The sequence below is a fragment of the Canis aureus genome, chromosome 2 (genome assembly GCF_053574225.1).
Source record: "Canis aureus isolate CA01 chromosome 2, VMU_Caureus_v.1.0, whole genome shotgun sequence".
NCBI lineage: Eukaryota > Metazoa > Chordata > Mammalia > Carnivora > Canidae > Canis > Canis aureus.
Genome location: NC_135612.1, coordinates 16,608,408 through 16,633,670, shown reverse-complemented (window position 1 = coordinate 16,633,670; position 25,263 = coordinate 16,608,408). Strand labels below are relative to the sequence as shown.

The following is a 25,263-nucleotide window of genomic DNA, read 5'->3' as shown; positions in this document are numbered from 1 at the left end:
AAAGAGGGTTTATTAGAACATATGTTTTTATTAATTAGCATAATGTAGGAATTGTGTGCTTAGTTTACTGTGTTTCTCATTACTAAATCTACCAGAAAAAGAATATATGTTTAACAAGAATGTTGTTCATAATCCTATATCTATCTGTGAGATACTATGCTCTATATGTCCTAGAATTAGTCTGTATAAAACAAATAGACACACACAAACCTCTCCTTGCTTTGATATAAATGGTTTTCCCACAAGTAACATGGGTATTTGAAATCACATAAGATATTTAATATATAAGACCAGTCACTTAGCAAGTTGGGTCTTAGAAAAAATATAAGGAGTACAATTATTAAGAAATAAAACCAAAACTTAGGATCCAAACCAGATATATACAACAAAGTTAGTGTTGCCAATTTGAAATTAGTCACTTTAGGAAGACACGTATTCCACTGCTAAGAATATTTTTGGAAATCCTCTTTTGGGAATTTTTTGGATACTTCTGGTACAAATCCTTTGAAATATCCTTAGTGATGGTGGATCTTCACCAAATGAGGTCAGATTTTATTTTTAGAGAGAGCAAAAAGCCAATCAAAGCCAAGTCTGCTGTATGAAATAAGTGATCAAGCTGAGTTGTTCCACTTCTAATCAAAATCAAAGCATGCTTATAAATCCCAGAGTGCTGTGTTTATGTGGCTTTAAAAGTTTCTACTGGCATTGAAGACAATTTTAGATAAAAGTTACAAATATGTCCAGAGTATCATTAGAATATGTGATTGGTTTCCTAAGATAAAAATTTTTAAGAAAAATCACACTTGGATGGATAGATTTTAACATACATACATTTTTTAAAGTAGAAAAAGACATTTTTTCCTCACACTAGATATCAAAATGAATTCTGGGTGAATTAAAAATGTGCTTTTTAAGTTAAACCATAAAAATCTAGAGGAAATTATAGGTGTTTGGCTGAAATCACAGTAAAAAAGAGCCCATAGCGAATATACTGATATAACTGATGGTTGAAAAACTAATATGTCTGAAAAACAATGTAAAAGACAACATATGGAATAAAGAGGTTTAGTAAATTCACACTTTCTAAAAATGGGATACTTTTTATATTAGAAAAAAAAAACTCGCTATATTCAGTAAAAACAAAGCATCAGTCTCTAGACTATGGGAGCATAAACTGGCATGACTTTCCTCTAGAACAATTTGGTCCTATGTAAGAAATGCCAGAAAAGCATGCATTCTCTTTGACCCAGTAAGTTGTTTTGTAAGAATTTATTTTAAGAACATCATTATGAATCCACAAAAAAAAAATTTATACTCAAGTTCTTTGTACTAGTGAAAGAGAATAATGTAATCTTACGTCCAACTATAGAGGATTATATTAGTAAATTTTGGCATTTCTATATAATAGAACAAATAATGACAGGTAAGTGTTTGTAATATACAGGTTGTCAAACACTAACACATCTACAGCCATTTTATTTCCTTAGACAGACATTCACTCTATTTTCAAATATTCTTAATTCAATCAATCATTTAATGAGGAACAGACCATTGGCATTGTGTGTGTGTGTGTGTGTGTGTGTGTGTGTGTGTGTGACAAATCTCTGCTTTTGAAACACTCCTATGCTGGCTATGTTGGAAGCTCTTCATTTCTGGATAAAGTGTTCTCTCTCTTCATGGAGTGTTTCTCACTAGCAATGCCATACACTTTCTTGGAACAAAGATGCACAAGAACATTGCTTCTCACACAGAGCTGCCTTCTTTGGTGGGCACATTATGTTGTTTTACTTTTTCCTTTTAAGAGACGAGATTTCTGCTTTGGGAGACATTCAGAGTAGGTGATTTAAAGCTTGTATTTATCACTTCAGGAATTTAGTCTGTTTTTAATGACAATTTAAATCATAGAGAACACCACCACCCAATCTACTCATACGCTTTCTAGACCAGATGACCACTTAAACTGTATCTTTCTGCAGATCTTTGCACCTTTTCACATGTGTTTTCTTTTAGTCACATCTAAGAATATGATTTTGATTCATTTATTTTAGTGTGTGAAAGCTAGAGCTCCATCATATTTCAGGCTTGTTTAATAGCTTATAGGGGTTAAAATATCTTCAGTGAAATAACTATTCAGCTACATAACAGAGGGTATTTTCTGAGTATTTGAGAAGAAAATCCCCCCAACAAGGACCTTGTAGACATGTCAGTACATCTCAATTGTGGGAAAAAAAAAAAAAAAAAAAAAAAAGATTTTTTAGGCTAAAAAGAAGCTATTGAAAAAGGGATGATACTAAAATACTGGGGACTTTTTAAGGTTCTATTTTTCAAAGATCACATTTTATATGATTTTTCAAAAATGCTGATAAAATCATTTTAATCACTAGATTTACATTGTTGATTCAAGAGGAGTTAAAATGCATACCACGCCTTTGATTTACTTACTAAAGCTCTAGAAAATTAAGGAAATTATTTTGAATTACAGTTATATTTCTCACATTAGTCAAAACTGATTTCAGAAAAGTATAGAACAGACATTAAAGTATGGACTTCAGGGATCCCTCGGTGGCGCAGTGGTTTAGCGCCTGCCTTTGGCCCAGGGCGCGATCCTGGAGACCCGGAATCGAATCCCACGTCGGGCTCCCGGTTCATGGAGCCTGCTTCTCCCTACGCCTGTGTCTCTGCCTCTCTCTCTCTCTGTGTGACTATCATAAATAAATAAAAAAATTTAAAAAATAAAATAAAATAAAGTATGGACTTCAGAGTCAAACATAATAATCCATTGGAGCCATGGTCCTGCCACATATTGTCTTACTTTGGGCAAACTGTTATATTTCTTTCAGGTACAAAGGTATAAGGATACATATCCTGAAAGTTCATTAAAAGATAAATAAAATGGAAAAGACTTTGTAAAGTTCTTGGCTGATAAGAAGCAATAAATTAATGGTGATTAGTGTTTCTACTACTAATATCAGTTAGTATTAGTTTTTTAACACCAACTTTAACACTCACTAAATATCACAGTAGTCTCTTCTCCTGCACTGCCCCACACCAAATTATGTTGTCTCTACAAGATCCATTCAATTCTAACTTTTTCCTAACACTTCCTTGACTTTTCTGGCATTTGTTAATCTAGTTTCTTCATGAGTGTTTCTTACGCCTTAGCCCGCATGAATCGTAAACCTCCAGAGATCAGATTAATGCCTTCTATTGTTTCTGAATTGCTTAAAACTTATTTATTATATCCTTGTTCTGGTTATTTATTGCTATATAATAAATGCCAAAACTTCATACCTTCTTATTATGTCTTGTGATTTTTCTGGATAAAGAATTTGAACAGGGTTTAGCCAGGTGGTTCTTCTATCTCATGGGATGTTGACAGTCACTGTGAAGTATTCAGGTGGTATGGATTGGTAGGGAGTGTCAAAGATGACTTTGCTCACATTCTGGTGCTTTGGTGTGGCTGATGGAAAGATTGAGGTCATCTGGGACTGTTGACAGGAAAGCCAATGCCTACATGTAGAGTATGTGTGTTGTCTCTCCTGCATGGTGGCCTCATAACGATTGCTGGGGTTCTTACATGTCAGCTGAGGTCATCAAGTATGTGACCATATAGGACTAAGAAGTCTTGTGGCATCATTGTTATTGGCTGAAACAGTCACAAGCCCACCTAAATTCATGGGAAGTAGTCACAGATCCCAAATTTTGATGGGAGGGATGTCAAAGAATTTGCATTCGTGGTTTAAAACTGCCACAATACCCTTTGATATAAAGAGTCCTCTGAGAGTAGATTCTAGGTCTGGTCATATGTATATCACCAATGATGTCTTATGGATCAGAATATATTCAATAAAGAAAGGAACTATAAGGAATAAGCTTTTTAAAAGTTAATTAAAAACTTAGCCATTGTGGGGCACCTGGGTGGTGCAGTTGCTTAAGCATCCGACTCTTGGTTTTTAGCTCAGGTCATGATCTCAGAGTAGTGACAGGATTGATCCGAGTATCAGACTCTAGGCTCAGTGATGAGTCTACTTGGGTTTCTCACTCTTTCTCACTCTGCCCCTCCTGCTCATGCTCTCTCACTCTCACGTAAATAAATAAATCATAAAAAACAACAACAACTAGACTCTGTTCATATTTTCCATAGTTAAGAAAAATCTAATTATTTTGAAGTTTTTCATACCAGAAGCTAGCCTTACTAAAATTCACTACCATGAAATGAGTACTTCCTTGTAACTGTCTCCTGAGTCTTATGAATCTATCTCAATCTCTCTTCTTTTTCTTTTCTTGTGAATGTGTGTCTGTTGTATGATTCAAAGTCAGAAGATGTAGTGTTTTCTACTAACAGCTCTGTGTAAGCCACTTCTTTGCCTCAGAGCCAAATTTCCACTTTTGTGAGAATAATAATGACAATGATAACAATAATAAAATGAAAGTAGACATTATTTAAAGGTTCCATAAAGATCTAGAACTCTCCAACTGTGGGTTTACTATTTTTATAACAGCAAGCAGGAGAGAGCCAGAGAGTGGTAGAAATATGGCAGGTACTGGAGACAATAGGACATGGATTTTTGTTTCAGACCTGCCATCTGTTAGTAGTGTAAACTTGGAGGATGATAATAGTTTCTCTACTAAGTTTTCAAGGTCATGGTGAATTTGGTGGGATAATATAGATGAAAAATCTTGAGAAACTATAAAGAGCTGCATGGTTGGGAAACATTCCTCACCCTTCTTAAATGGATGAAGAGAAAGGAGCAGGTTGTACTAGATGTTGAATAGCTTCTGTTCTTACACGAAACAGTTTGGAGCACTTCTATGAACATGCATCTCTGCTGGAATATCCACCTCCAGAATCTGCAACTAGGCCCAGCCCATGTAAACATCACCCCCTTTTCTTCCTTGGAGGCTGTATTTCTAATCATTGAAAACATGCATATTGCCAGGGAAAGGCACTGATAATTCAGCCGCCGAGCCAGTATAGAGAAGTTATTCATTACCGGGTTCAATCCAAGGTCAAAAACATCAAACTCCAACCATTAAGCAAAATGGTGACAGGCATGGTAGTGATGACCCAGAGTGAATATATTGCTCATAGGAAGCAAGGTCAGGAATACAGCAGGCCTGACAAAGGTTGCCGAGTCAAAGTCAGGAACAAGCAGCCTATAGTCCAGAGGTACATGTGAAACAACATGCTCCAGCTAGACTAGAGGAGGGCAGGAAAGGGTAGGCCGGCCACCAGCCTGTCCTTTTCCAGGCGAGGAAGCCCTCAATATCTAACTACATGTACAAATTTTGTTTCTGTGCTTCAAAACTCCTTCCTCTTCAGGGTCTAGACCTCCTTACCCTGATAAGTCTGGGGAAGATATAGAAAGGGAGACACTCTATCTTTCCTGCTGAAGATGGCAGTTTGTTTGGGCCTCTAAAGCTCAGAGCAGGGTCTGGGATTACTCCTTGAAATCCGTCTCCTCTTCAGTCAGCTTCAGCCTCACTACTCTTTGAGCCAGATTACACTTTAACATTCCCTTTGGAAGGATGCTGAATCTAGTAGATTTAAGGACTGTTGAATTTTTTAGAAGTCAGTGCTTGTGCTCTCAGTGATGAGAATAGTCTCCTAACTTGTTTCTTTGTCTAGGCTTCACAAAAAACAACACTTGTATCAGGGCAGCGTATAAAACACAAAGCTCTGTGTGTAGTTCCTACACTGAAGAGAACTGGAATAGTTTGGTTGTAGGGCTACACTGTGCCATAATATATGAAACTGCTGTAAGGAGTGGCTGATTCCAGCATCTTACTCTCCACTGAAGTGGCTACAGACACCCACCCAGATACCAAAGTCAGGAAAGGGTCATGCTCCGCCTTGCTTTTGTTTAAGACACCTTCTGGAAGCCCAGTTCTTGCCGGCCACTGCAAAGAACTCTCCTGCAGCTCTGGGTGTCTGGGAAATGCCTGTTTCATTAAGGATCCTGAACCCTATCATGTTACACTTCAGAAGTAGTGACCAGCTTACTTAAAACAAAGAAGCTTTGACCTTTCTCCCCTTCTGAAACCAAAAACAGATGAAGTTAAAGTGACTCATTTCCGGCTTTAAATATGCTCTAAAAAACATTTTCTCAAGTAGTTTTGGGCCTCTGGGTTTGGGGGGTTTTGTTTGGGGGGGAGGTTGCTTTTTCTTTGCTTTATTTTTACATAAATATATCTCATATCCTGCTTGTCAAGGTCAACCTATTTATTATTTATATCCATGTGTAGCCCACTATATATATTTTTTTCTTTTGGCTTTCTTACTTTCTTCCTTTTTTTTTTTAATCTGCGTTGTTTATAACCATGACCCTTGATCCTCCAAGTCTTAAAACAGCTTGGCTTTCAGCAGCTAAATCTGACAAGGTCAGCATTTTTCTGTTTATTCTGAGAATACTATTTACCCTCTGGGGTTTTTAAAAGCAATTCTGTAAAACATCACTTGGAAAAAGTTTGCAGCATTCATAGAGACTTCCATAAAGTCAAATCACCATAAATGACAACCTCTTACTCTGATTTTTTAACTCTGGGACAATCATCACTACCTATTTGGTGCCTAAGCAATTGCACTAACCAAAATTTCAAAAAAAAATTAAATTACAGATTTAAAATAATCTCAGTTTGTGTCCCTTCTGGCACTTGCCTCCTTGAATCAAAAAGCTGGTCAAATAATTCTTGTGTGTTGCCCTTTAGGAAAATATTTTCCATTAGGAATTGTATGATATGTTATACTGTTTAAGTCATAGATTAGGACAAAAAGAGGAAGTGGGTCTTTTCAGTAGCCAAGCTATAGAACAAATCTACTTTTGATCCAAAGGTAAGTTGTGAAGCAATGGGGATCATAACTTGTACTTAGAGACAAAAGCTATTTCTGAACTGGCAAAATTGAAAGTGTCATTTTTGAAAGGGGACTAGCTTATTTGTCCAAAGCTCAAAGATAATCCATCAGGCCTGGCTACAGTCCTTCACTGACTAGGGCTAGGGCGCACCCCTTTGCTTCGGCAGAAGCCCCTCAGATCCCAACAGCCCTCAGGATCAAGCTGCAAACACAACTTTCTGGCTATGCAGCTTCAGTAAAGAACATGTCTCTGCTGCAAACAGACCGCCCACCAATAGGCTTGCTGGTAAACCAAAGTATGTAATACATTCAGATCTCATTAAGAAGTTTATTCACTAGACTGACAGGAGAAAACATTTAACTCGAGCAAATGCACTGCTAGTTAGAGTGCACTGCACTAGCAAGCAGACCTCTTTTTGGTGGTGGATGAGGGTCGGAAGGGGGTGAGAGGACACTGGGGCCTTTGGGAATGTTTTGTGGTTTCTTCAGGAAGAGTACGGATACTGGAAACTCTGGCTCAGGATAATCAAAGGGCAGGTGGTGCCTGGGAGGATAAACACTGCTAAGTCTGCATTTATTCCTTTAGCCCTAACTGTACATTAATTCAATAAGAAGCTCTAATAAAATAATGCATTTTTTTCAAAATGCTTAGCTGGCATTTCGGGTGGAGTGGGCAATTTTTATTCTTAACCAAGGAATGCATCTTGAAGGAATTGGTGAATCAAGTCTGCGCTGTAGGCTGCTCTGGCCTCCAGGGGTCACCCTTCCCTTTAATGACTCCACAACAATACTCTGAGACCCCACCCTGAGAGACTTTGGTCTTTTAGCAATTTCTTGTGCCCTAGTAACTCTGAGAATCCCCGAGATTGCTTTTATGTTCAAGAATGTGTGCTGGTTGTCACTTTCCCCCTCAGCCAGCCATCTGTCTCTGTCTGCTGCCACACCCTCTGCCTGCAACCTCTTGCTGCCTGAATCTGACTCTGCCATTTCTGCTCCCTTCATGCCATTTGGTGCCAAGTGTAGACACGGGCTTATCTCCGTTTTTCCCCAGAGCACAGGCAATAGCGAGCTGAGCTATTTAGCAAAACTTCACTGAAGGCTTAGGGATAACAGAAGGGAAGAAATTGCAAGGGAAAAATAAAAAGAAAGAAAAGAAATATAGGACAGGCTACCACTAGATTTGTAGGACTCTCCCCCAGAACGTGTGTACCTCCACAGGGATTCCCTACTAAAATCCCTTTTATACACACACATACACACACACACACACACACATACCCTTCATGTTGCTATGGCTAGCTTACTTCTCTCTCATCTGGAATCAAGACCCTCAAATCCTCTGTGATTGCCACAGAGGGGAATATTTATTTTCCTAAAAGGAAACCTGATGTGATCTTCAAAGAATATAATCCTCTATATTATCATATATGCCAGCTTCTCTCTGAACATTCTCATTCTTTCCAATGGCTCAAACTTTCTCAGAATAAAATCTTTGCTTTATCTTACTCTATTTATTTTAATCAAGAAGCGGGGGCAAGGAGTTGTATGTTTAAAAGGCAGGATGTTTCTGGGTTCTACTCATTCATTTTCAATCAAATATTGGCGTCCTCCTGAGTACCCCGTTCCACTAGGGAGTTATCCACTAAAAAGAAGCACCCAGTATGATTTAAGGAGAGGTTCTGGTGGCTTGAAATCACTCAGAATCAAAAGAAATAAGTGAACAGCAGAGTCCTAGGCAGACAGGGATAAGGCAAGAACTGGATTCTGGAGGCTGACAGATTTTAGATGGTGTAGAACAACTGAGGAACTGTTAGGAATTAGACACGATGGTGACACTTCTGAGGGAAAAGCAAAGACTAGACAGATTGGGTATGGAGAGGCAGAGGATGGAAAAGAACACTGCAAAACTGATCTCAAACTAGGATTTTTAATATACTGTGTCTCCTCAGTGAGATGGACTTTCTTGTTAATGGCTGTAGAGTGATCGGAAAACCCAGGAGGACTAACTCTGAGCTAGCCAGGGGCAAAGACCAGAGACATGAAATAAAACCTCTGTGAGGTCTGCCATTGTACTCTCACCTGCCCTCTTCTCTAGGGACTTAAATCAGACATTTGGGCAGGGCAATAATTTGGTGCCCCTGCAAACCAGCGTAGTGAAAATATTTGTTCACATTGATTCAAAACAGGACCTCATGGGATGCCTGGGTGGCTCAGTCAGTTAAGCATCTGACTTCAGCTCAGGTCATGATCTCAGGGTCCTGAGATCAAGCCCCACATACGGCTCTGCACTCACTGGGGAGTCTGCTTGCCCCTCTCCCTCCACCTATGCTCCTCCCCACCCTCTGTCTCTGTCTAAAATAAATTAATGAATCTTAAAAAAAAATCTTTCCCTTATGAGGGAAAGATTAAGAAGGAAGATTCCTGTTAGTGGCATTTCACATCAATGACCCAAATTTGAATACTTCACTCAGTAAATCAAAGACATTTCTGAGAAGATATTCTGGTGACTAGCTATTGTATTTGATCAGCTCATCTTCACGCCAAGTAGACTTTCAAAGTATTTTTCCCTACAGTATATAACTTTTCCTGGACGTTTTCCAATAAACTGAATTTGCCATCTTGTTAATTTCCCAACGATGTTCCTTAGAGACAGGGGACTCGGGCACCATCTAGCTGGTCCACCTCTCAATGCGAATTTACCAGCCTCATGGCACTGCCACCTGGAGCTACTGACATCAGCACCATTGAACACAATGACTCATGCCCTACTTATCGGCGTGATAGAAAACAAATGGTACATTTCGGAGCATAGGATCTTTCCTCTTGAGGACAACCACTAAATATTGTTGAGTTGAAATGAATAAGAAATAGTGGGTCTTAGAGGACAAGGAACAGTAGAAATGGAGGCAAAGATACAGAAGATGTAAATCCAAAATGTGCGATAAATCAAATGAAGTTTGGAGCCATGTCTTTGAGCTACCATGTCTTAAGAAAACATTTAAGAAATTTCCTGAGAATATGCTCCATTCTAGCTTATGTAACAAAAAGAACTTGGGACTTTGCAAGCCTGCCATTTCATTAACATGTTTTGCATGAAAACTTCCACTTGGTTTCTTTATACTCACTTTCAAAATGAATATATTCTTCTGCATTAACATTTTATATAAAATCATGATCTAGACATGTACATGTACTGCTAAAATTAAATCATCAATAATCACTATCTAAAATGAATTACATTCCAAAAGCTCTGGCTAATGATTTATCTCTTCGTCATGGAACCGATCTCTATCAGATTGATTTATGTAGCAGCCAATCATGTTTCAGTAAACTGCAGCATGCACATGCATCTTTAAGTGATGATAAGCTGTGACTGTCCATTTATTTGTACAACACAGCAACAAAAAAAAAAAAAAGGAGAAAGAAAGTCCCAGCCTCTTTCAAAAGCTTCACACGGTGACCAAATCCTCTAAGTAGTGATAATAGCCAATTCTATGTAAAATTTCAGAACAACTGATATAGTATCAAGCATATACAAAAACATTCACAAAAACAGTAAACATTAAAATGGTGACATTTGATATAGAGAATTCTTTGCCTTTGCATGTTTACATTATTTGCTTTGATAGCAAGCTACCTTTTTGCACATTTACATTATTTGCTTTGATAGTAGATGCTTTTGTTAGTTGTTGAAGTGATTGACAACCTCATGCTGTTCTATTTAATTGCCTTTTCTGCAATGCAAGTTTCTGTGTTTAGAAGACGCTGTTTCATAAATAAATCCAAAGTGTGTGTGTGTGTGTGTGTGTGTGTCTACTACAGAGGTTTCGTTTCTCAAGCCAATTCTGTAACTATTCAGCTACAGCTGTCGCCATATTTATCTGTATTTACATTAAGGTTCATTCTCATCCTTCAAGGTTTTTGCCTTTCCTATGGTTAAGGAGATTAATGGATCTCCTTAAGAGAATAAAAGCCTTTTCATAGAGCTCTTCATATTTAAGGGAAGAATGAGGTATCGGACATACAATGCTTTAGCAAAATATGTAAAAAGCTCCAACTTTCAAGGCTTAAACAATTATTCCCCTCAACTCTTTCAAATATGTATAACCTATAAGAATTTTGCATTCTGTCCAAGTTTACATACTAGCCCTTGTATTTGTTCTCTCAATTAATAAAGCCCAAGTAGCAAACTTTATCCAGTTAACAAAATCTAATATAGAAATTCTAAAGGGTTTGTCCCATGATGATTTTAAAAATCTTCTCTCATTGTAAGTTTCATTAACATTGTTGTAGTAGAGATCCCTGGGTGGCGCAGCGGTTTGGCACCTGCCTTTGGCCCAGGGCGCGATCCTGGAGACCCGGGATCGAATCCCACATCGGGCTTCCGGTGCATGGAGCCTGCTTCTTCCTCTGCCTGTGTCTCTGCCTCTCTCTCTCTGTGACTATCATTAAAAAAAACAAAAAAACATTGTTGTAGTAGACAGTATATGGAGCTCAATATTGTAAAATCTCAAGCAATTTTTTTTACTTAAGCTAAAAACTAAGTTCAAACAATTCTTAAAAATAAGCTATTACTATACTTGTCTTGAGGATATATATCAAGGTAGTTTTTGTTTTTTAATTTAATCACTCTTGGTTATTTGTTATGGTCTGAATATTTTTTTAACACGTTTAATAAATTCTGCAGGGATTCTATAGGTCAACACAGATGGGTATAAATACTATGACAACATTTCCCCAAATCCCCCATCATGAGCATAAGTTAAAGAGACAGTAATTTTAGAGGCAAAGAGATAAAGAAACAAGGCTCAGGCTAGTGCTTTGAACTAGACTGAGAAATAAAAGCTAGACAAAGTGATTGTTTCAATTGTTAAGCAGAATGATGTAGAGAAAATACTTAAATTTAAATCCTGAAACTATCACTTGTAGCTGTATAATTGTAAATGGTAAATTTCTTAACCATTCTGAGTTGTTTCTTCATCTGTAAAATGCAAATATGCAATAACTACAAGAAACCCTGTATGGTCTGGAAAGGAGGGAGCCAGGAAATAAATATGTAGCCCCCACTCCCTACTATGTGAGTCTCAGCTCTCATTAACCAAACCAAAATCAAATCCAGTAAACAGGAAAGCCAATGATGTAGATCACAAAGCAAGTCTCCAGAGCAGAGAGCAGTGGAGAATGGTGAAGAGTAAAGAGAGATAAATGGAAATATCAGTATAGAGATGAAAGAAAGGAATATGATCTTAAAATAAAAGAGAACCCAAAGAGAATCATATTTTGATGACACAAAGAAAGAATATAAAGGAAGTAACACATCTATGGAGCTCTAAAGAATAAGAAGTAGATAACCACATAAAAAAAAAAAAAAAAAGATAGGCAGAGAGAATTCTTGGCAGAAAAAAATAGTATTGGCAATGGCCCTGAGGCAGGAAAGAGCTCTATGTATTATGTGATTTGAAAGACCCATTGGCTTCATAAGTCAAAGTATGGAATTTAGACCTAATTGGTTGTGCAATAGGCAATGGATTTTAAACAGAAGAGTGGTATTTAGAAGGATCCTTTTGGATATATGTGAAGAATAAATTGAACAGGAATAATGAGGGGGAGGATAAAGAAAAACAAGGAAAAAGAACAATTAAAAAAATTAAACATACAATAGATTAGATGTCACAAGGCAAAACCAAATGATTAAAAACTAAGTCATACAGACCACAAAGCTCATATGTGTTCAGAAAAAGGACAGTGCCTTTCAACTTGAGTTAGTAATGAAGGTTTTATGGAAGACAGAGTTTAAGCTATAAAGGCTTAATATAGCTATTAGAGGCTAATATAGAATTAGAGCAAAAAGAGAGAAAAGGGGTGTTGATTCCAGAATAAGAAGACTTGGAAGTCAGGTAGTTACAGAAATATTTGGGAAAGAATGAAGGAGGCTTCTTTTGGGAGGAGCAGAAGGCGATGGGACCGGATATAGAAAGGAGAATATACATGTTTCCAGGCATTAGTGAATTAATTTTCTGCTCTTCCCAAGATAAGATTTTAATTCTTAACCAGGTCTTTCAATAAGTTTGGTGAGATTTTCCAGATACTTTGGACGCTAAGATACTCTTGGATTTGCCCCCTCAAGTCATATCATATAACCAGGTAACCAGCTACTGATCCAAATTATACAAGGCTGGTTCTGACTCATCATTTCCCCTCAAATCAGAAAGACCTAAATTAAAAATACTTAAAAGGAAGGTCGCCAAGCTAGTCACATAAGCATTGCTTACATTGTCCGCTTTTTTAAAGTACACATCATTGCTTCTTTGGAGCAGAAATTGAGAAAGAACTATATATTTATTTGTTCTCACTATGTTTTTAAACTGAGAAATCTGATATTGATGATGGAAAATGAGATATCGTTTCATTGGCCTACAAACTACCAGGAAAAGTAGAAATAGCACTTATACAAATTTCTATGAATATAATTTTAGTTTTACAAGATTATTGAAAGCTATTGGGGGAATATTAAAGCTTCAACCTCATTCTTATACTGTGCATGCATACTTCATATTGAACCATTTGGTTATTTGGTTATTTTTTCCCCTAAAAATGGCATAGAACTCTAAAATTGTTGTGGTTTTAAATCCAGAAGTTCCAGAATGCATTTATTGGTCTTAGTGTAAGGGATGTAATTAGCAAAATACTTAATTCTATAAACAATTTGTAATCTATTATAGTTAATATGGATCAAATAATCAATGATATAAATATCACATATTCACATGTGGATCTGAAGAACCAGAGCATCTAAAATATTTGCTCAAGGTCACATAACAAGTAAAAGGCACAACTGAAACTCAAATTGAGCAACAACTGGGGAAAATCATTTTCTCAAATCCTTTATTTGCAATACTTTGAACCTCCCTCTGAGGGCATCAGAGTCATTAATAAAACTCACAGTAGTCTTAATTCCCCTGTGAGGAAGGTGAAAAGTTGTACATATGTTAGTATTTCACAATAAAGCTAGTACTGACCAAGTGAAATTCAGGCAAAGATAAAGTAAACTAGGAACCTTTACCAAGACTCATGTTACAAAGTGGCTAACTTATGAGACCCAAACATTCTTCATAGCTTGTAACGCTACTGTCTCTGTGATTGATTGTTTGATGCATGGCTATCTCTTTCAACAGATTATAAGAAAATGAATGATTGGATATTAGTAATTCAAATGGATTCATTCTTGAAATGCTTTTGGCTCCCTTTCTGTCTATCTGAAACCCACACTTTATTTAAGGTTCTGCTAAATATCCACCTACTCCACTTAGGCTTCTTGACTATAGAGATCATTATCTATCCCCCTTTGTTGACCACACTCCACTCCATATTACTTTTGGGCAGAAATTTCTCCCCAGTGAGTGCAGTCTTAGGGAGATAAATTCAGGTACTTATCTTACCTCGAAGGGGTCAAAGCAATTTTGGCTCCTCCTGCCAAAATTTGCTCTTACCACCATATTACAGCTCTTAAGTCTGGCCAACTGGATTCTATTTACTAGGATTTTGAGTCTTAAGCAGAGTAATACAAGATCAGAATACAAGAACAGAAGAAAACACTAGATGGACTCATTTTAAAGGACCACCTCAGAAGCGTATATAGCAATTCAATCAATATCTACTGAATTAACTTGAATGAGAAGAGTACATAAGAAAATAATCATTGAGTAAGAAAACTGTTCATTGAGTTAGGCTTTCTTAATAAGATCTGAAAACATCAAAATGCAGACTATTCATTAGCCACAGAATCTTCTATAAAATGAAGCTTCACTCGAGTTGAAATTCTACCACTTTTTGTTAAACACTAGACTGAAGACTTTTATCTCATTGTTAAAGTTCATTAATAAGACCAACAGAAGAGAGAGGAATTTGGAATTAAGAGTCAAAGGACAGTGAAATAATAAAATAGAGTTCTCTATGCCCCATGGCCTTTTCTGCAATATTTTAGTGCATTCCTTTGATAAGCAAATACCAAGATCACATTGCATTCATAACACACTAGAAACTTGCACAAATAGAGATTGATTTCATTTTTTATTATTCAAAATTCTAAATGATTCCCTCAGATTGCTTGTGCACTGCATAGTTTGTGGTATTTAGAAAGTTCATTGTGCTGTCAATAATTCTCACAAATAAAAGAATACATAAAATGCAAAAAGCAGTGTATAGGGGTATAAATAAACCATACAAGTAATAATAGTAATACAGCCTACTGATACAGAACTTTACCATTTAAAAGCACTTTAGTGATTGTGGTTGGAATGATTTATATATGTGAAAGGAATTACATGGTAGCATTTAATAAATGGTCTTTAAATACCACTCACACCTACAACATTCAGAGACACAGTATCTCTAGAAAAATATGTACCTTATTCACAATATGTAGTATATAATGTATATCTAATATACATAATATAAGAATATATATTACATATGTATAAAAGTTTTTTCAATAACTTTGGCATGAAGATATATTTCTTTTTTTTTTCCCAGAGTAAGTTAATATTGGCTTTTTACAACCAAAGGATGATAAGGATAATGCTGAATTATTTCTTTTCACAGTAATGCTCAAAGCATTTGGCTTTCCTAAATAATTCATGTAATTTTTCCTCTGTTAATACTCATTTGTATAACTGTATATGATGAAAGTTAAGAAGTGCCCCATCAGGAGGGGATGAAAGGCTGGCAACACTTGAAAAATTATAAACTAAACAGAAGTGATGGTTATAGTCCCCCTTTCACATAAAAAATCATAAAGTATTTCCTGTTTTGTCCCATTTCTCAGTTGGAACATACTCTCACAGAGGGAACATGAATAGATTAAAATCTAACTTTTTTCTTCTTTAAGAAAACATAAGCATAATCACTTTTGATTTCTTTTAAGTTAGTTCAATAAACAATGAGTACTATTTTAAAACTAGAGGCATTCCATGGGAATCTCTCTGGAAAGAAATAACTTATATTGAATGTCATTTTATGAGTTAAGTTTATGGAAAGCTATAATCTTTTTGCAATACAGAGTGCAGTAAAAACTAATTCATACATGTCCCTTTTCATCCAGCACATACAGGAGGCCCAAATTATATCTGTCGAAAATGACCTAAGGTGATTTTTTTTTTCTCTAAGAAACAAAGGGATATTAAAATTGCAGGTACTTGTTAGGAGTTTCCTTAATTTGCAAAGGATCTGCTCGATGCTGAGCACACTGGGATGTTGCAATTTTGTCCTAACAGAATTCTCAGATTGTCATCCATAATGAGTCGGTTTCACCTCATAGACAAAAACAGGGTGTGAGGACAGGAAGAGGAGAGGAAACAGGAGGTTATTCAAATCCAGTTTTCTTCAAGAACTGGAAAACTTGTATCAAGACCTTAGAAGTCCTACCCAGAGATAAAAAAATGAAATACCAAGGGTATAATAACATCTCCAAGACCTTCTAAAGTTAAAAGCTAATGAGAAATTGTGATGGGCTAGACACACAGACGCTTCCATGTAGACAAAAGCCCAATTGATGTATCTCGAGAATTGGTAACTTCTCTAAAGTGTTATTTTTGTTCTTTGTGTTTATTTCCAAATAGCTCTAGGCCATAAAACCCTAAAAAGAAAAAGACACCACACATTTGTTTCAGGCTTGTGTGGGAAGAGAACTAGAGGCTGTATCCTATCTGGAAGTATGTGGGGAGAAACTAGAGAAGACCTGAATGTGTTGAGGAAGCCAGAGAAGAGAAAGATGAGTGATCTTTGTGATCTTCCAGAGGGGGTAATAAAGGAGAAGTGAGTAAAAACTACAGAATGGATTCTATCCATTTATCAATAATGTTTATTAACGTTTGTTTTATTCTATCTCTACCTTTCTAGGATTCTAGGTCCGTGGACAAAAAGTAATAATTTCATGCTAGAATATTTTGCTTTTGTACTGCACACATTTGCACATGTCAGCTGATTTGATATTCATATTTATCAGCCACATTTTATGAGTAACAAAAAGGAGGCTTAGAAATACTAGTTTGTAGACCTATTAATTGTAGAAATAAGGGCTAGAAACTGGGTGTCTAATTCTGTATTTACTTTGAATGGTGTAAACGTGTTTGGATACAACTTTTCTGAGTAAAGAAGAACACCAATGATTTCCAAAAGCAGTACTAAATCTGAACTATTGTGGTCAGTATGTATTACATTATTGATATTTTAGCATAAATAATTATGGCCGCCTCGTAGTGACCTGCTTTCCCTCATCCAAAACAACAATCAGAAATCCTTTAAAAATGATGTTGACATGTTTTGTTTTGTTTCTTTTTTTAATGGAGAGTACAGGTATTGATGCATTGTTTCACTCTAAAAATGTTCTGAAAGGTCCTCGGGGCACCTGGGTGGCTCAATGGTTGAGCTTCTGCCTTTGGATCAGGTCGTGATCCCAGGGTCCTGCGATTGAGTCCCACATCAGGCTCCCCAAAGGCAGCCTGCTTTTCCCTCTGCCTATGTCTCTGCCTTTCTCTGTGTGTCTCTCATGAATAAATAAAATCTTTAAAAAAAAAAAAAAAGCTCCTTTAGACCTTCTTTCTCCTCAGCGTTCCATACGTAAGACAGATGCCAAGATCTCTATCTCTATTCCTCTCTGTCTCTGTCTCTCTCTCATTCCAAGTTCCAAGCCATTCAGCACCATATTGCTTTTCCTTTGATTTCCTTCTTTTAGACCCTTGCTACTCATACCCTACCGTCCAAAGACCCCATTTTCCTATAGGTGATCCTTTCTTCCTGTCATGTCCTCAGGAATTATACCCTCTTCCTGCACTCTAACCTCCTTCAGCTTTGGGAGAAGGTCCCCAGAATTCTGGTGGAGAAAATTCCCCCTCATTATATATACTACTAAATGTCTTTCCATTTTTTTCTAATTCTTAATCAATTTTAAGGGTGTAGTACATTCTTCTTGGGGGCAGGTGCAGGATTCATGACAGCTATCCCTTTCCAAAAATAGTTCTTGATTCATGACTATAAAACCAACCTCTTCCTCTAGAATATAAATGATTAATTCAGAATAGGTGGCTTATTCAAGAATAGCAGATTCAGCTTCTCCTTTCCAGAAACTTGAAACGTAAAACCTAGAGACAGATTGTGACTAGTCTTATCATGCTGAGAACTGAGTAATGTATAGAATTGTTGAATCCCTCCCTATGTTGTACACCTGAAACTAATAGGATGTTCTAGGTCAACTACACTGTAGTAACTTTAAAAATACTAAAAATAAATAAAATAAAATCTAGAGACACAGACTGAAATGTGCTAGGGCTCATGTGAGTAGGAATGTAGTAAGAATAGTCACAAACTACTCTCCTGCTTCTGAGCTTCCCCCAGCTTTCCTGCCTCCTTGGTTTCCAAGATTATGGTTTAGCTCATCATTGGATTCAATAATGTCCCAGTATTAGTCTAGTAAATCTGCAAGCCAGAGTCTGCTTTTTACTGGAGATATCTATTTTCCAAAAGAAGCTAAACCAAGAGATGGTTGGCTAAATGAAAAAGCTGTTCAATTCGGAATTCATAAAGGTAACAGACACTTTTATGCCCTTAATTTAAAATATTAAAATGTATATATTTACTTCTAATTGTTTTTGTATCTGTTACTTGGAGTTTCTACTATTATTCTTGTACAAGCCACAGCCAAAATGCAATAACCATGATTTTGAATTTAGCCTTCTTAAAGGTGAAATAGAGTTTTGAGCTAAATATAAAGCAATCTGGGTACATAAGTCTTCTAAATTATAATTTTTTTCGGGATTCATAGTTGTCTTGCCCACACCTGATTCTTGAGCAATATTGGGTTTTTTAAGTTTTTACTTTAATTTCAGTTTGTTAGCATATAGTGTTATATTAGTTTCAGGTGTATAATATAGTAATTCAGTGCTTTCATACATCACTCTGTCTGAGCAATATTGTTTTAACAATTTGCCCTTACCAACTTTTCCCAAGTATTTCATTTAGTTGTAATCCCAAACTACTCTCTCTTTTTCACCTTAATTCATCAGGACACAGATACTAAATTAAATTATGTAATTATGATACTGCAAAATAAAATGACCAGGTTTGCAAACAAACATCGTTAACTCTTAAAAGCATTCAGCTTACTAAGAGAAAACAAGGTGTGTAAAAATGATGGGAAGAACTTATATCTAACACTTGCATTTAGCAGCCTGTGGGCTTTAGTGCATTTTATAGGGGAAAGAGAGGGCATCTATCAATCTAGAGAATTAGTTAAGTGGAGGTAGGTTAAATGACTGGACTTAGAACCAAAAAAGGCTTGACTCATGTAGGTAGGGCATTTATTATCAAGTCAAAGGAAATACGTCAAGTAGATGAAAATATTGCATATTAACCTCTCTTCACAGTTTTACATGTGTTAATAGTTTGATACTAAAGAGACAGCATGGCTCATTGAAATAAATCAAAAGTTGGCATTTGGGTTTAACATTTACACTTACCCAAGCTGAAAATAGCTTAACAGACATCTACATACTTCATCCACTTTATTGAATTAAGATAGAAAAAAAGAGTTTTAAGGAACTTTTTAGATTCTCTGGGAAAATGTATAGTACTGATCTTTAAAATTAGAGACTACACTTTCCAGCAATAATCCTTGTCTGCTGCTTATTATAACTGAACATAAGCTTTAGTCAGTAGATGGTCAATGGAAGTTAGAGAATGAAATTTTTAGTTTATTATTATAAATAATAAATATAATATTGGTTGAAGTTTAGATATGTACATAGCCAATGTTACTAGACACCCTGCTATCAGTGGTATTGTGTTGCCTAGATTTAGTGTGACTCCTAAGCTTGATCTCAAAATGACACCAGAAAGTGGAATATGCCTTGAGTTGACTATATTAGAAGATATGATAAAGAACATGGAAATGCCATTTGAAAATTCCTCAGATGCTCTTACATATCATTAGATTGTGATTTCTAAAGTCCTATGGCCATTAATATGTACTGGTTAATCCCCAGAAAGAGAAAATCAGCAATTGTGGATTATTTTTGAAGTTTACATGGTGCTGTTCATCACAAATCCAAAGGAGATAATATATCATGCATATGCAGTGCAACAAAGGAGTAGCATATATTCAGAATACCAATAGGCAATTCAGGGCTAATGAGATCCTTAGAAAGATGCATCGATACACAGGGTACCAAACTACTAACTCCTAACAAATGGAATCACCCCAAATTTCTTGATTGATCCAGCCCTATCAAGAATGACATTTCCAAGTCACATCCTAGTTCAGGATATCTTGTGTTTATTTTGCCAGTAATGACTGCGTAACCTCAAATGACAAGAAGGGGTCACCAGCACTGAGTTCCTACTCTGCAAGCCAACTGGCATCAAAGCCAAGCCTATTACCACCAAGGACTGCTGAGCTAAGAGTGTGAGGAGAACCAACAGAGGCAGATGTTAAAGAAACAGAGGAAAGGGGAGCTAAAGCCATTGATCACAAGTGATAGGGATGCTGTGAGTCACCACCAGAGGCAATGTGGAAAAGCTGTCATTTTCTGGGTAGCAACAGGAGTGCATGCTGGCATGAAGCACTCAGAATGGGGTGGCTCACGCTAGAGGAATAATGTCACACTGCCCAAGAGTAAACACACAAGTGGTAGGCTAACAGCAAAAGGATTGCCCACCAGCAGCTCCTAGGCTAGGAAAGGACTAAGTCATTCACACTGTGCCTGTGGAACTCTCTGCAGGGCTCCATTGATCTTGTGGTCTGCACTCATGCACATGGCATGAAATACCTTCAGCTCTGTCATCTATAAACACAAGCAAAGATCACTCCCTCTCTCTGTTTTAGGAAGGATGGTGACAATGACGGCACAGGCTCTGCAGGTAGGTGCAAGTTGGGGCAATAATTAAACATTGTCTTTTGCATATCTCTCCTCCACCCAATGAGACATTTCAGAGATCAAAACGTTAAACTGTAGTTTTAGAATGTATTGGGATGGAGAGGGGATATCTCAATCTGATCAAGTCTCTATTCATGCGATAATAAATTTTTAGTGGCTATCTCAAACGACACATTCACTAATGCCCACCCATGTCCATTTTAATGTAACATGCCTATCTTTGAATCCCAGTGCTTTATGGGGATTTCTTTCAAAGAAGTTATGTTACTCTACTTTGAAATACAATAATTTGGTCATCTACTAATTCATCCACTCAGCAAACATTTTTTGAACACCTATCACGTGGCAATCACTGTGCTAGATGTTACCTTGTTAATAAGACAGAAAAGGTTCTTACCTTTAGGGAGTTACAGCTCATGATAATAGATGTTTTAAAAATTAAATGCATTATTGTGGGGCAGCCCAGATGGCTCAGTGGTTTAGCACCGCCTTCAGCCCAGGGCATGATCCTGGAGATTTAGGATCGAGTCCCACGTCAGGCTCCCTGCATGGAGCCTCCTTCTCCCTCTGCCTGTGTCTCTGCCTCTCTCTCTCTCTCTCTCATGAATAAAAAAAATAAAATATTTTAAATAAATAAATTATTGTGAAAATACAATCCAGATAAGGATTAGGATAAGATGTCAGTTGCCTAGACTTTAGTTGCCCTGTCTAGAATGACTTGTCTAATCTGTGTATATCCAGTAGCAATCGGGACTATGCCTGGCACAGAGCAAATGTAAATGACAATAGTTTATTAAATTGAGCTAAAGAGTGCAAGAACAATTTCTAGTAAGGTGTAAGAAAAATTTGATTTGTGGAATTTTAGAAGTAATGCCTTTTCCTTCCCATCAGTACAGTTGCTTTTCGTTCCCTAAATAAATAGTAATGGGAAGTTTTTTTAAAAAGTATTTCTGATACAGGCTATTTTTGATGTGCTAGATTTTCAGATTTGAGCTATATTTTTGGAACTTTAGAGCAAACATTTGGTGTAGTTTACTGTAACATTTGAACCTGATTCAGAGGTTCCACCCCTTTTGATGCATAGGCTAAATTCCTATCCTGCTTGCCTCATTTTAGGTAAAGTGTTTATGAAACCTGCATTGGCTATTTAAAACTTTCAAATATACTTTTGAACAGGATATAGGAGACCAGAGAGAAAAATGAGGATGCCTGTTGACAAGACTTGACATCTGTAAGATTCCACTAGCCTGAATGGATGAGTGACACATCCATAACTCCAAGACTCACTCGTAGGGAAATTGTTGGACTACCCAATGTAAGCAAAGTATTGTATCCCTGTGCCTTCTTGAGGTTGGCCTCTGCTCATTGTACTTCCAGGACTGATAATGAGTTCCCTACAGTTAGAGTCAATGTCTAGCATAGTAGAGGCCCCCAAATCTGTGTCAGCATTAAAGGCAGTACTGGTCAATCTGTATACAGCTATGATTGGAAAATATTTGAAATAGTACCCATGCATAAATCCAAAACTACCCTTAGCCCAGTCCTAGAAACACTGAAGAATAATATACATCCTTATTAGGAGGACTCCTTAATGAGTGACACAGGTTTAGACATGTGTTGTTATCTGAAAGTCCTCTTCCCCAGGCATCTGGGTGGCTGAGTCCATTAAGCTCTTGACTCTTGATTGTGGCTCAGGTCATGAACTTAGGGTGGTGAGATGGGGCTCCAAGATGGGCTCAGCAGGGAGTCTGCTTGAGAATCTCTCCCTCTCCTTCCACCCCTCCCCCTGCTCACTTGTAGGCTCTCCCTCTCTTTCTCTCAGAGAGAGAGAGAGAGAGAGAGAGAGAGATCCTCTTCTGGTTATGTGTTTCATATTTTCTTGTTGCTTACCACCATCAGAGATAGATGATCTCTGGCAAGATTAAAGGTCAGAAAGAGGTAGTGAATGGTTTTCTACTATTTAAATCTGTAATTGCCTCCTTAACTCTTCCACAAAGGGGTGTAATTCAATCTACTGAGGTTTATTCTACTCTAGAAAGCAAATATCTATTGCACTTAGACTCTCAAGGAGTTTACATTGCAATGAGAAGAAACACATCTTACGAGGCCACAAGGGATTAAAAGGGGGGTAGGTATGGGATTTGGAGGCAGAGAGACAAGCCAAGCGTCAGCAGGCAGGGGTGCCCAGTATTGAACTTTGTAAATTGTGACACCAGAATGGAGGGATGGGGTAAAAGCACTGCAGAGGCAGGATCATACCTGATGGGCTCTGAATACAGGTGGGGGCGGCAATGAGCCAGAGCCAAGGATGGCACCAGGCCCTGCAGCAGACGCAGAGTTCATCCTCTAGATGTATCTAACCTTTGTAACACCGTATCTGCAGGGATTATTTATTCAGTTTAGGTTTGGGACATTATCCTTGTAAGAATCCAGATGCTTTGGTACATTTTATCTTCAGAATTTAACAGAAAAGTCTATCCTTGCCTAGGGTAGCATTTGCTGCTATAAATCATGACATGCTGGGTTTTAGCTGCGGCTGTAAGCTGAAATAGGTCTTTTTTTTTTTTTTTTTAACTTCTACTCAGTGGTCCCAGTTCTGCCCTCAGGAACTAACACAGATTAAGTCGAATCCCTCTTCTGTGTGGCAGCCCTGGAACTGTCACTAGGAGGGGGCCCCCTCTCCTCAGCTCCCCAGGTCCTCAGGTCCTTCAGCTATTGGTGTTGATATGGACCCTGCTCCCAGGGCCATCCTGCTGGTCCTCCTCCACACAGACTTGAACCTGTCACACCTCCTGGAAGATGGGAAACCCTGATCTGACCCCTCCTCCTGCACACCGTGTTTCTGAAAATGCCCTCACAGGCCTCGGAGTCTCTGGAAGCAGCCCCTCACACTGCCGGGGCCTCCTGACACACACACTTGGAGACGTTTATCCCACCAACTTCATAAATCTGCCTGTTCCCAAACAACTTCCACTTTTAAAAACTCAGAGTCAGACCTCACACTACTTAATAAAGTAGCAGCAAAGATGCCGGTCACATTTCATGGGGGAAGAGGAGCATGTAAAATTGCCATTATAAAAACAGCCCACATCTGCTGAGTTTTCATTATGTGCCAGATAATGTGTTGATGTTTTTAGTGAATTATATCCTTAAAAAAATTAAACTATGGATTTTACCATAAAAATAATATGGACAAATAGCAAGACATCAAATGCCATAAAAGGACATAATGTGAAAAGCGAATCTTGTGCTCCTACCCTACCTTATTACGGATGTCCACGTTTTGTAGGGCCTACCAAAGATTCTCTGTGCAGATGTATTATATATCATGTTTTTATTTTTTTTTTATTTTTGATTTTTTAAATTTATTTATGATAGTCACACACACACACACACACAGAGAGAGAGAGAGAGAGAGAGAGAGAGAGAGAAAGAGGTAGAGACATAGGCAGAGGGAGAAGCAGGCTCCATGCACCAGGAGCCTGATGTGGGATTCGATCCTGGGTCTCCAGGATCGCGCCCTGGGCCAAAGGCAGGCGCCAAACCACTGCGCCACCCAGGGATCCCATATATCATGTTTTTATATAACAGGTATGATACTCTGAACTTAGATGTTTTAAGTCCGGGCTTGGCAATCATCTTGTAAAATCATATACAGGGCCATCTAATTTTTTCCAGTAACTATGTGCATGACATTGTGTAGAAATACCACACCGGGTATCTCACTTGAATTCTAAGAACAGTCTATGCATTGGGTCTTATTACCCTCAGTAAACAAATACTGAGGCTTAAAGAAATTATTACCTTGCCTGATGCTACACATTTGAAAAGTAACTCAGTAAGGGTTCAAGCGCACATCTGCCTGACTACCGTGTTCAACTCTCTAAAAAGCAGTTTTCACAGGTGGGTTTGATAACACTTCACGAACAGATTTTTTTTAAGTGCATAAGTCTTCCTTTATAATTTGCAATTGGTACAATAAGATTTAAAATGTGGCTCAAGAATTGTATTATGGCCAGAAATGTTAGAATAGCTCACACTGTACTGACCTAGTTCAGCCTCTGGAGGCCATGGACACCAAAGGTGAGTTGCCAGATTCTAATTATAGAATGAAATGATATAGTTCATATTCATGTGACCTGTTAATTTCTAGACAGTTTCAAATATTTTTATAGGTGTCTTTTGTTTTGTTTATTTTTCACAGAAATTGTTACAGCATCCGGAAATACCTCGTGTATTAAAAAGCTCTGTTTTATTTGCTAAAGTTTTAATATGTTTATTTACCTCATTTCAGAAAGCCATAGTTGGTCCTATCTTCTGGACTCATATGCCATCGTTGTCTCTTGAATAAAGCTGCTAATTGCATGCAGGAAATATTAAAACATGATTATAATTTTGCTAAAAGAATAAACATGTCAAGTGTCAACAAAATATTGTAAGTCTGTTGTGAGTCAAAATAGATTGCTTAAATTCGTTCTTTTC

General features: G+C 37.4%; 1 long non-coding RNA gene across 1 annotated transcript in view; it reads right to left on the bottom strand.

Moving 5' to 3' along the window:
* LOC144293663 (uncharacterized) overlaps nucleotides 1-25,263 on the bottom strand; it is a 652,264-nt gene that overhangs the window by 63,187 nt on the left and 563,814 nt on the right. The window contains exon 19 of the long non-coding RNA XR_013360887.1: nucleotides 25,066-25,137. This is a non-coding gene — a long non-coding RNA (uncharacterized LOC144293663). The remainder of the gene's footprint in view (nucleotides 1-25,065; nucleotides 25,138-25,263) is intronic.